Source organism: Oncorhynchus masou, chromosome 33 (genome assembly GCF_036934945.1).
Source record: "Oncorhynchus masou masou isolate Uvic2021 chromosome 33, UVic_Omas_1.1, whole genome shotgun sequence".
Classification (NCBI taxonomy): Eukaryota; Metazoa; Chordata; class Actinopteri; order Salmoniformes; family Salmonidae; genus Oncorhynchus; species Oncorhynchus masou.
Window position 1 is genome coordinate 5,308,090 of NC_088244.1, and position 13,119 is coordinate 5,321,208.

At 43.3% G+C, this 13,119-nt stretch overlaps 1 protein-coding gene across 2 annotated transcripts in view; it reads right to left on the minus strand.

Moving 5' to 3' along the window:
* LOC135527709 (alpha-enolase) overlaps window positions 1-2,258 on the minus strand; it is a 42,911-nt gene extending 40,653 nt beyond the window's left edge. For both annotated transcript variants that reach the window (XM_064956221.1, XM_064956222.1), the window contains exon 1: window positions 2,150-2,258. The gene's annotated coding sequence lies outside the window, so the exon portion shown is untranslated. The remainder of the gene's footprint in view (window positions 1-2,149) is intronic.
* Window positions 2,259-13,119: the final 10,861 nt, after the last annotated feature.

Consider the following 13,119-nt stretch of genomic DNA (forward strand, 5'->3'; position numbering starts at 1 on the left):
TGGTCAAATGACCCCTGGGTTAAGATGCAGCCTTCGTCTGACATGTTACTCCACCAATGTTTTCTGCTGAATCATGTGTGTCGTAGGCCGAAATCAATTGCTGCATGCTGCATCCAAGTATTTTTTTTCCAATATGACAAAGTAAATTACTATCTGAATAGACATGACATTGCCTAGGCTTTGGCAGGTACATGTACCACTTTACAGGGGAACTACAGCACGACGTGTACTTTTGGTTCAAAGCCATTTCAGAACATAGTATACTTTTACTGTGAAGTCTGTAATGTCCCAAACATTACCCTACTATGAAACATCCCAGTTAGCACCACACATTTCAAACATGTTTGGAGAATATAGATTTTAAACCACATCGAGGCTCTATATTCAGTATTTTTTGCAGATGCCCCAGGTGAAATGGACTGTGTTCTCCAATACATAACATGAGTGATGGATTTTAAATCACTGTTTTTTCTATTTGATTTTAGACCAGATTGAGGCCCTACCCTTGTCTGTACTAGACTGTTCTGCACACAGACTATGGGTTTTCATGTCATCGATTTTATCGGATTTTCCCTGATGAATGAGGCCCCATGTTCCATCCTTTAAGCCACTAAAACCAGACAGACACACTCTCCATCAACCAACCCCTTACTGGAACAATGGAAAATGATCAGGTATTAAATGTCCATGATGTGGAAACTTTCCATTGGACTACAAAGCACAGAGAGGAGAAGAAGGGCCCATGTCAACCCACATAAACAGAAGCATAAATGCACACAGACAAGGTTGTCTTCTCTATAGCACTCACAACACTGGTCAGGACTCATGTTTAGCCGACAGTTGGGCAACAAATACACCTAATGTCACCTGACATTTGAAAGAAACAGAACATAATTTGTGTGGTAGCTACGATAACACAGCTCTATAACACATGACTTATAACATGTAGTTAACATGTATAACAGCAATGGGTTTTTTCCCCGGTTGTCTCAGTGTGCAGAGACGGAGAAAGACAGAGTTGAACCTGCCGATAGGCTACTATAAAATGGCTTCCTCACACTGAAATAAATAATAAAAGACTTGACATTCAAGTATTTAATTCAGCTTCGTTCATTCGCCCGTTTATTTAATTCATCTCTGGGTATGACAATAAGTATTTTTTGATGCTGTTTTTTCTCCCTAATTTAATGATTAACTTTAAAATAAATAGTTTAATTTCTATTTGTTAAACATTTATCTGTGCGTGTGCAATGGAAACATTGATTTCTTAGCATCTCTGAAAGGGAACAACAAAGTACCCACAGTTGGCTACATTGTATCTGCAACAGACTGCTACATTTAATATTCTGTCCACCATGTCAGGCAGAAACTGGTAGTTGGCCACAATGCATAGAACAGAACGCGGAAAGGGGAGTTACCGAGTCAGTCGCACAACTGAATGCATTCAACTGAAAATGTGTCTTCTGCATCCAACCCAACCCCTCTGAAGCAGGGAGGCTGCCTTAATCCACGTCCATGTCATAGGCGTCAGGGGAGCACTTGTTGGGGTATAACGGCCATTCTCAAGGGCAGAACAGCAGTTATGTCCACCTTGCCGGCTCGGGGATTCGAACCTGGTTACTTGGCCAAAAGCACTAAAGCACACGGCTACCTGCATGACAAGCAATGAACGAACAGTGAAATGTCTTTGCCTGTGAAAAGGGGGCACAGGAAGGTGTGGCAGAGTAGTTCAGCAGTGATAAAACACTGTTATCTAGCTGTGTGGTTGCAACTTGACCCCTTTTCCTTTCCCCCTCACTGCCGTTTCTAAATGGAGTGACATCTCGCCAGCTGACGGGACGGGTTAAAAATAGACAAGCTACCAAGCTGCAAACCGTGGCCAGGCACCATCATTGTCATTCATTTATTTGACCTTTATTTAACTAGGAAAATCATTAATAGCTTGAAAAAGAAAAGGCAAAAGACAAATGTATAACACTCTGCATTTCTGATGATACGATAACGGGGAAATAATGTAGGATCTACAATGGCATCAGACAAATAATGCAAAAGTAGCGGGTATTTTATACGATTTGAGACAATTATAGTCATTACAACAACAAAAAACGAATTCCGCAAAAGAATAGAAAATAGAAGGCCTTCATCTTACCTTTATCTGGCCTAACTGTGTGCAAGGGTAGTGTTGTCTCTCGTTCGGTCGACAGAGAAGGCGGTCGTCACAGTCCGCGATGCTGATAAATGGACCGAATCAGGAAGACATTCCTCCTCGCCGTTTGATTGGCTGGGATGGGAACCACGTGGCAGGAGGGTGCGAGGCGGACTGCACGTTCACAAGCGATACCAAGACTGACAATTAGATTAGAGAAAGGATGCGGAGGTTTCTATACTCCAGCATCACCCCTCAAACGTAAAGGATAACATGCCTAAAAAACACACACAAGTGCAGAAGAAATGTATAGGCTACAAGTTGTTGAATTAATCCAACACGAGTGGGCAAGGAAAAGGACGATGGTAACGATGCATATTTTGAATACCTGCAGAGATCATATCAGATGTGGATCTCTACAACGACACAGGATGGTTCGTTAGATAGACGCAGCTTTTTTTGTTGTTGTCTCAACGTCAGTTTGCAGCCTGTGTTTCAGTGTCCTAGGCCCGGGTCCAAATGAGGGCGAGGCACATCATTTCACTCACTGTGTGGGGTAGAGAGTTTATGCTGCTTGATAGACTGTACTAATGTTAACGTTTTCCTCCCAGAAGTATGTTAACAGTGATTTCTTTATTACGTAACAGTCTATACATCTAGTACCGCCTTCATTACAGGTCTACCATATAAAGCTATTGATTCTAATAAAGGAGTGGACTCCACTCCCATTAACTTGTCATCAGGATGTAGTAGTCTACTGCGGAAAATCTTCCTAATCCAAATTAGGCCTAGTACTTTTTATTTATTTTTTATTATAGTTTCACTATAGGACAACATTTCACATGCAAAGTATAATGTGTATAGTGTATCATGTGAATGCATGATGTACAATTTAAATTATGAGACCTGACGATGTTTATGACGTTGTTTATGACGATGTTTATGAGGATGTTTATGAGGATGTTTATGACGTTGTTTATGACGTTGTTTATGATGTTGTTTATGACGTTGTTTATGAGGATGTTTATGACGATGTTTATGACGTTGTTTATGATGTTGTTTATGACGTTGTTTATGATGTTGTTTATGACGTTGTTTACGATGATGTTTATGACGATGTTTATGACGTTGTTTATGAGGATGTTTATGACGATGTTTATGACGTTGTTTATGACGTTGTTTATGACGATGTTTATGACGATGTTTATGACGTTGTTTATGACGTTGTTTATGAGGATGTTTTATGACGTTCACCTATGATTATGCCATTCTATTCAGGATGTCTGCCATGCCTTTTTCTGAAGAGGATTTCATGGATGAATCATCATGCGCACTCACTAAATTAAACCCATCTCTGTCCCATTTCTCTCTGATTCCTGGAGGCCAATAGCAGCATAGTGTGTTTTCCCTTCTATGGTTCTCTTCCTCACTGGAGCTGAGCTATGATCATGACCAGCCTACTGTCATGCAGCTGTGATCATGATCAGTCTACTGTCATGCAGCTGTGATCATGACCAGCCTACTGTCATGCAGCTGTGATCATGATCAGTCTACTGTCATGCAGCTGAGCTGTGATCATGCCCAGCCCACTGTCATGCAGCTGAGCTGTGATCATGCCCAGCCTACTGTCATGCAGCTGAGCTGTGATCATGCCCAGCCCACTGTCATGCAGCTGAGCTGTGATCATGCCCAGCCTACTGTCATGCAGCTGAGCTGTGATCATGTCCAGCCTACTGTCATGCAGCTGAGCTGTGATCATGCCCAGCCTACTGCCATGCAGCTGTGATCATGCCCAGCCTACTGTCATGCAGCTGAGCTGTGATCATGCCCAGCCCACTGTAATGCAGCTGAGCTGTGATCATGCCCAGCCTACTGTCATGCAGCTGAGCTGTGATCATGTCCAGCCTACTGTCATGCAGCTGAGCTGTGATCATGCCCAGCCTACTGCCATGCAGCTGTGATCATGCCCAGTCTACTGTCATGCAGCTGAGCTGTGATCATGCCCAGCCTACTGTCATGCAGCTGAGCTGTGATCATGCCCAGCCTACGGTCATGTACGGTCATGCAGCTGAGCTGTGATCATGCCCAGCCTACTGTCATGCAGCTGCGCTGTGATCATGCCCAGCCTACTGTCATGCTGCTGAAGCAGACCATAGAGAGCCAGAAGGGGCCAGACCATGGTGAATAAAGGATCTACACACAGTGACAGTTCAGAGGCTGGACCTCCATTTTGTGAAGAGGAATTTCCTGGCTGAATCACGTATTGCTAGCTGATGTGTGAAAGGCAGTAGGGGTATAGTGGTTCTCCTCCTCACTGAGGCTGAGCTGAGCTGTCTATGATGCTGATCATGGATCATCTACTGTCATTCAGCTGTGATACTGATAATGCTGTGATGCAGCTTACTTCAGGCTCTACCTCAATTTGTCTTTCTGTGATTCTTTGAATCCTCTCTCCTTGCCTCCTCTCTCCTTGCCTCCTCTCTCCTCGCCTCATCTCTCCTCACCTCCTCTCTCCTCACATCCTCTCCCTTTGCCTCCTCTCTCCTCGCATCCTCTCGCCTTGACTCCTCTCGCCTAGCCTCCTCTCTCCTCTTCAACTGTATTTGAGGAAAAGGTCCAAGGTCCCTCTCCTCGCCACCTTCTTCTCCAATGGGATTCCGAGAACGAGGCAAGAAGAGAGGGTGCAAGGAATCGAGAGAGTGATGTGATGCAGCTTACTACTGTCATGCAGCTAGGCAGAGCAGAGCCAGATGGCCATGCTACAGTATCACGACCATCCATCCTCCATGACTGTTTGCTGCAGTGACCTTGAGACCAATAGAGGCACATCTGCACCATCTGCTGCCAGCTCCCTGCTAGTGAAAATAGCAACAAGATATAAAGCTTTGGTGAAAGGAAGTGATGCAGGATCTCAAATAAAATAGTTCCACACACGAGTAAAGAATGGCGTTCATGCAGGAGCTGATGGGGTTATTGAGGGGGGGGGGTGGGGGTGTACATGAAGGAAGTAATGAGATGCTTGAGGGGAGGCGTTCAGGATGCAGGAACGCACCAAATTGCGGGCTGCAGTTCATTACTATTGATAGTAGGCACCGTTGGTCCTGTCGGCCTTGAGGCAAAAGTTTGGATTTGGTGAAAAGATTGTCCTCATGCCTGAAGGGAAGCCAAAGTCATTCCAATAACCCGATAATGGTAAAGCACCCTTAACTTGTTCTAACAGCAATCAGCTTGCTGCCGAATCTTAGCAAACTTTTGGAAAAAATGGTGTTTAACCAAATAGAATTTAACACATTAACTTCTTTGGGACAGGGGGGCAGTATTGAGTAGCTTGGATAAAAAGGTGCCCAGAGTAAACTGCCTACTACTCAGTCCTAAAAGATAGAATATGCATAGAATTAGTAGATTTGGATAGAAAACCCTATGAAGTTTCTAAAACTGTTTGAATGATGTCTGTGAGTATAACAGAACTTATATGGCAGCCAAGAACCTGAGAAAAAAATCCAACCAGGAAGTGGGAACTGGGTCTGAGTAGTTGGCAGTTTACTCTGGGCACCTTATTCATCCAAGCTACTCAATACTGCCCCCAGCCATAAGAAGTTAATGGAAGCCTCTCTCATGTTAAACATGTAAAGGGTGGTGTACCGCAGAGCCCTTTACTCTTCGTGGTATGGTTAAAAGATTCAGCCATCTACTCAAACCTTGGCCCTCTGCTTATCGAGGTAAGCTGGTTTGCAACCTTTGTCCTCTCGTAATTGAGGGAAACATGGTCTGTTGAGAAATTCTGAAGGTGGGGGTTTTATTCAGGAATTGCACAAAAGGGCCTGTCCCAGGATGCCAGACTCTAACTGGGCTCATGGGCGGTCCTCTGATTTCTGGAAAACCTGGGAATGTTGTGACAGTTACCAGAATATTGCAACCCTCATTTTGGCATTTGGCGATCCTTATCCGAAGCCAAACCCTGTCTCTCCTCTCCTCAGATCGACTACTGTGCTGACTGTCTCTATGGCTCAGTGGGAGTCAAGGAGAGTGACATCCTGTACGTCACAGTGAGAACTGAGGCTGTCAACGTCTTCACGACCATTCATTCATGATCAGTTCAACTGAACACACATTTTAAGGACTGTAGAAACATATAGGGGTGGGTTTACGAAATATCAGAATACGTCTGCCTGTGAAACACAGCCATAGACACAAGTAGAGTCACCTTCGACCTCTCCTTCATGTTTGTGACTCGTGGTTCAACAGGCGTTCATTGTGGAGGCCACAGGCAGGAGGCTGCTCCTCCCTCATCGGGTTTGGGATCTGCTGTGTGTCCTGTGCTCTCCTCACTGGCCCTCACCTTCAATAGTAGTGCACTAGGTCTACTGTATATAGTAAATAGTAGGGCACTAGGTCTACTGTATATAGTAAATAGTAGGGCCCTAGGTCTACTGTATATAGTAAATAGTAGGGCCCTAGGTCTACTGTATATAGTAAATAGTAGGGCCCTATGTCTACTGTATATAGTAAATAGTAGGGCACTAGGTCTACTGTATATAGTAAATAGTAGGGCACTAGGTCTACTGTATATAGTAAATAGTAGGGCACTAGGTCTACTGTATATAGTAAATAGTAGGGCCCTATGTCTACTGTATATAGTAAATAGTAGGGCCCTAGGTCTACTGTATATAGTAAATAGTAGGGCCCTATGTCTACTGTATATAGTAAATAGTAGGGCACGAGGTCTACTGTATATAGTAAATAGTAGGGCACTAGGTCTACTGTATATAGTAAATAGTAGGGCACTAGGTCTACTGTATATAGTAAATAGTAGGGCACTAGGTCTACTGTATATAGTAAATAGTAGGGCCCTAGGTCTACTGTATATAGTAAATAGTAGGGCCCTATGTCTACTGTATATAGTAAATAGTAGGGCACTAGGTCTACTGTATATAGTAAATAGTAGGGCCCTAGGTCTACTGTATATAGTGAATAGTAGGGCACTAGGTCTACTGTGTATAGTAAATAGTAGGGCCCTAGGTCTACTGTATATAGTAAATAGTAGTGCACTAGGTCTACTGTATATAGTAAATAGTAGGGCACTAGGTCTACTGTATATAGTAAATAGTAGGGCACTAGGTCTACTGTATATAGTGAATAGTAGGGCCCTAGGTCTACTGTGTATAGTAAATAGTAGGGCCCTAGGTCTACTGTATATAGTAAATAGTAGGGCACTAGGTCTACTGTATATAGTAAATAGTAGGGCCCTAGGTCTACTGTATATAGTAAATAGTAGGGCACTAGGTCTACTGTATATAGTAAATAGTAGGGCACTAGGTCTACTGTAGATAGTGAATAGTAGGGCCCTAGGTCTACTGTATATAGTAAATAGTAGGGCACTAGGTCTACTGTATATAGTAAATATTAGGGCCCTAGGTCTACTGTATATAGTAAATAGTAGGGCCCTAGGTCTACTGTATATAGTAAATAGTAGGGCCCTAGGTCTACTGTATATAGTAAATAGTAGGGCCCTAGGTCTACTGTATATAGTAAATAGTAGGGCCCTAGGTCTACTGTATATAGTAAATAGTAGGGCACTAGGTCTACTGTATATAGTGAATAGTAGGGCACTAGGTCTACTGTATATAGTAAATAGTAGGGCCCTAGGTCTACTGTATATAGTAAATAGTAGGGCCCTAGGTCTACTGTATATAGTAAATAGTAGGGCCCTAGGTCTACTGTATATAGTAAATAGTAGGGCACTAGGTCTACTGTATATAGTAAATAGTAGGGCACTAGGTCTACTGTAGATAGTGAATAGTAGGGCCCTAGGTCTACTGTATATAGTAAATAGTAGGGCACTAGGTCTACTGTATATAGTAAATATTAGGGCCCTAGGTCTACTGTATATAGTAAATAGTAGGGCCCTAGGTCTACTGTATATAGTAAATAGTAGGGCCCTAGGTCTACTGTATATAGTAAATAGTAGGGCCCTAGGTCTACTGTATATAGTAAATAGTAGGGCCCTAGGTCTACTGTATATAGTAAATAGTAGGGCACTAGGTCTACTGTATATAGTGAATAGTAGGGCACTAGGTCTACTGTATATAGTAAATAGTAGGGCCCTAGGTCTACTGTATATAGTGGATAGTAGTGCACTAGGTCTACTGTATATAGTAAATAGTAGGGCACTAGGTCTACTGTATATAGTAAATAGTAGGGCACAAGGTCTACTGTAGATAGTGAATAGTAGGGCCCTAGGTCTACTGTATATAGTAAATAGTAGGGCACTAGGTCTACTGTATATAGTAAATATTAGGGCCCTAGGTCTACTGTATATAGTAAATAGTAGGGCCCTAGGTCTACTGTAGGGCCCTAGGTCTACTGTAGTAAATAGGGTGTACTACAACAGCTGTAACTCCTCCCATAACGAGAGAGAGGGAGAGACAGAGAGAGAAAGTGAGAGAGAGAGAGAGAGAGAGAGAGAGAAAGCGAAAGAAAGAAAGAGAGAGAGAGAGAGAGAGAGAGAGATAGATAGATAGATAGAGAGAGAGAGAGAGAGAGAGACAGAGAGAGGGAGAGAGAGAGAGAAAGCGAAAGAAAGAGAGAGAGAGAGAGAGGGAGACAGAGAGAGACACAGAGAGACACAGAGAGAGAGAGAGAGCGATAGAGAGAGAGCGTGAGATAGATAGATAGATAGATAGATAGATAGATAGATAGATAGATAGATAGATAGATAGATGATAGAGAGGGAGAGAGCGATAGATCGAGAAAACATTTCTAATATATTTCAGTTGATGTTCTTTTTGATCCTACTCACTTTTGTTTGTTTGTTTCACTTGTTTAAGTAATGTAAACATTATCTTTCCCTTGCCAATAAAGCCCATTTTGAATTGAATTGCATTGAAAGAGAAAGAGCATCGTAAACACAGCTGGTTTATGATAACAACCCCAGCTGTTGTGTTGACATACAGGACAGTATGGAGTGGTCAAGTCGTAAACACAGCTGGCTTACGATAACAACTCCAGCAATTTTTTTTCATTTATTTATATAACCTTTATTTAACTAGGCAAGTCAGCTAGTAAGAACAAATTCTTATTTTACAATGACGGCCTACACCAGCCCAAACCCGTACGACGCTGGTCCAATTGTGCGCCGACCTACGGGACTCCCAATCACGGCCGGTTGTGATACAGCCTGGATTCGAACCAGGGTGTCTGTAGTGATGCCTCTAGCACTGAGACGCAGTGCCTTTAAACCGCTGCACCACTCAGGAGCTGTGTTTAACGTACAGGACAGTATGGAGTGGGAGCGTTAGCGTTGCCTGTGCCATTGTCCATGGAATCGGAAACGCCATCGTATCCAGTAAGTCACCCTCCTCTGGGGTCAGACACCCCATCACTGCCCTGGGGCATTGGGATATTTTTTAGACCAGAGGAAAGAGTGCCACCTACTGACCCTCCAACACCACTTCCAGCAGCATCTGGTCTCCCATCCAGGAACTGACCAGGACCAACCCTGCTTATGTAACGGATGTGAAACAGCTAGCTTAGTTAGCGGTGGTGCGCGCTAAATAGCGTTTCAATCGGTGACGTCACTTGCTCTGAGACCTTGAAGCAGTAGTTCCCCCTTGCTCTGCAAGGGCCGCGGCTTTTGTGGAGCGATGGGTAACGATGCTTCGTGAGAGACTGTTGTCGTCGTGTGCAGAGAGTCCCTGGTATGGGTGAGGGGACGGTCTAAAGTTATACTGTTACACTTAGCTTCAGAAGCAAGCCAGTAGTATGCAGGGTGGTATGCTGCTGGCAAAATGGTGCCCCCCAATCTATATTTACATTTACATTTACATTTAAGTCATTTAGCAGACGCTCTTATCCAGAGCGACTTACAATATGGGAGGGGTGGAACCAAAGCATTCTGGGTATTAGCTATAATTACATGTAAAAAAAAAAAACATGTTGTTTTGTAATGGCAGGTTCTGGTGCATATAGAAGTCATAGACCTTGTGTCTGTTCCTATGGTTACTATTCTCAGTGACTACAGAGATTATGTTGATGTTTTAACATAGACTTGTCACTAATCTCAGAAACCCTAGGCAACAGAAGAGACTATGGTCTGGGATAACATAGACCTGTCACTAATCTCAGAAACCCTAGGCAACAGCAGAGACTATGGTCTTGGATAATGGACTCTTTCGGTAAACAACTTTCCCAACAAATCACGAGGCCTCCAGTATTTATGCTGCAGTAGTTTATGTGTCGGGGGGCTGGGGTCAGTTTGTTATATCTGGAGTACTTCTCCTGTCCAATTCGGTGTCCTGTGTGAATCTAAGTGTGCGTTCTCTAATTCTCTCCTTCTTTCTCTTTCTCGGAGGACCTGAGCCCTAGGACCATGACCCAGGACTACCTGACATGATGACTCCTTGCTGTCCCCAGTCCACCTGGCCGTGCTGCTGCTCCAGTTTCAACTGTTCTGCCTTATTATTATTCGACCATGCTGGTCATTTATGAACATTTGAACATCTTGGCCATGTTCTGTTATAATCTCTACCTGGCACAGCCAGAAGAGGACTGGCCACCCCACATAGCCTGGTTCATCTCTCGGTTTCTTCCTAGGTTTTGGCCTTTCTAGGGAGTTTTTTCCTAACCACCGTGCTTCTACACCTGCATTGCTTGCTGTTTGGGGTTTTAGTACAGCACTTTGAGATATCAGCTGATGTACGAAGGGCTATATAAATACATTTGATTTGATTTGATTTGCATACATGTCTCTTACAGCGTAGTGAATGACTGTCACTCACTTTCCATCCACCCAGTTCAATATAACAGTGATAGGTTTAGGCTACTACATGACACTAGAATTTTCTCATCATACCCATCATAAGGTTGCTACAACTATGAATGACAGTTTACAACATAGGATTTCGTGGAAATTCAGTACTGAGAGACTTGGTCATTTCTTCAAACAATTATCTTTATTTATTATCGATTAACTATTGCGATAATGAAACCGTCAGACCAACAGTCTTGACTGCTGGACTGAGAGTCTACCCTTTATATACAATGACCAGTTTATATAGCTAATACCCAGAATGCTTTGGTTCCACCCCTCCCATATAGATTGGGGGAAACCATTTTGCCAGCAGCATACCACCCTGCATACCACTGGCTTGCTTCTGAAGCTAAGCAGGGTTGGTCCTGGTCAGTTCCTGGATGGGAGACCAGATGCTGCTGGAAGTGGTGTTGGAGGGCCAGTAGGAGGCACTCTTTCCTCTGGTCTAAAAAATATCCCAATGCCCCAGGTCAGTGATTGCGGACACTGCCCTGTGTAGGGTGCTGTCTTTCGATGGGATGTTAAATGGGTGTCCTGACTCTCTGAGGTCATTAAAGGTCCCATGGCACTTATTGTAAGAGTAGGGGTGTGAACCCCGGTGTCCTGGCTAAATTCCCAATCTGGCCCTCAAACCATCACGGGCACCTAATAATCCCCAGTTTACAATTGGCTCATTCATCCTCTACCCTGTAACTATTCCCCAGGTCGTTGCTGCAAATGAGAATGTGTTCTCAGTCATCTTACCTGGTAAAATAACAGATAAATAAAACCTCTTTGGGCTCACCCTGTCTTTATCTGCCCCTGATGTTAATCTTAACCCCCGACCCCAGCCTAATTTCCCAGGCCAGGATGTCTAAGGACCATTGAGGCCTTTTGTTCTACTCCTCCTCTCTATCCCAGTTACAACCACCCCACATCCTGTCACTGGAATGCCAGCTGTACGTTTTTTTTATCACCAAGTCAATGAATTGTCAGCTCAAGCTATCTCCAGTAAAAACTATACGCCCTAGATTAGCTGCCGGGTGCTAGAGTGGAGACCATAAGACACAGCATCAGCAGGACTGAAATATCTTTCTGATTGTTGAGTAAATCATTGTTACACATCAAACAATTGAGGTGAATACATAATTTTTCTATCACAAGGTGCACACAGGTCGAGAGACAAATTTGATGTGACACATGGACAGACAGCGTGTCACGTTCTGACCTTAGTTCCTTTATTAGGTCTTTGTGTTAGGTTGGTCAGGGTCTGTGTTCTTTTTTCTATGTAGTATTTATGTGTTTGGCCTGGTATGGTTCTCAATCAGAGCCAGGTGTCATTCATCATACTTAGGCAGCCTGTTTCCCCCATTTTAGTTGTGGGTGATTGTTTTCTGTCTCTGCGTCTTCACCAGACAGAACTGTTTCTTTTTCGTTCGTTCTCCTTGTTATTTAGTTTTTTTGTGTTCAGTGTTAATAAATCTCAACATGGACACGTACCACGCTGCATATTGGTCCGATCATACTCCTCGTCAGAGGACGACGAATCTCGTTACACAGTGACACATTCAATACCGTCTTGCACACTCTTGCCTGCATCTAGTTGATATTGGGTGTAATCATTAGTCTAACAGTTACAAATGACAGTTTCTATTGGACAAATTCAGGTTTTTGTTTTCTCCCCCCCACCGTTTTTGTTCCGTTTAAGAAACGTTTTTCAACAGAATCGGCAGAATGAATACACAACCTTTACGCAACCAATGTGTAAACACAGTTCACAGTTTCAGGAGCAGCCACGTTGTATTCCTTCTCGCATCTACAGCACGCTATGCGCTCTCCTCCTTTCACCTCTTCCCTTCGCTTGTGGACTTCAATGCACCACACACAACACACTGCATGTGGCCAGGCGAAAAAAAGCTATCCAAGCCAAACCACTTACACACAAGCCAAATCCTACATCTTTGCAAAATAGTGTCAATTATTTGGTGGCGTGATTATATTTAGTATAGTTCTATCTAAAAAGGATAACTTTTTTAAATGTTTAAAAATGTCAACGTTTTTATGAAATTCACTGAGGAGGAGGGTCCTCCCCTCCATTAGTCCAGGAAGTTATGTGACCTGGTTGTCTTCCTCCCTCTGTCTGTGGTTCTATGTATGTATATATATATATATATACACACTGCTC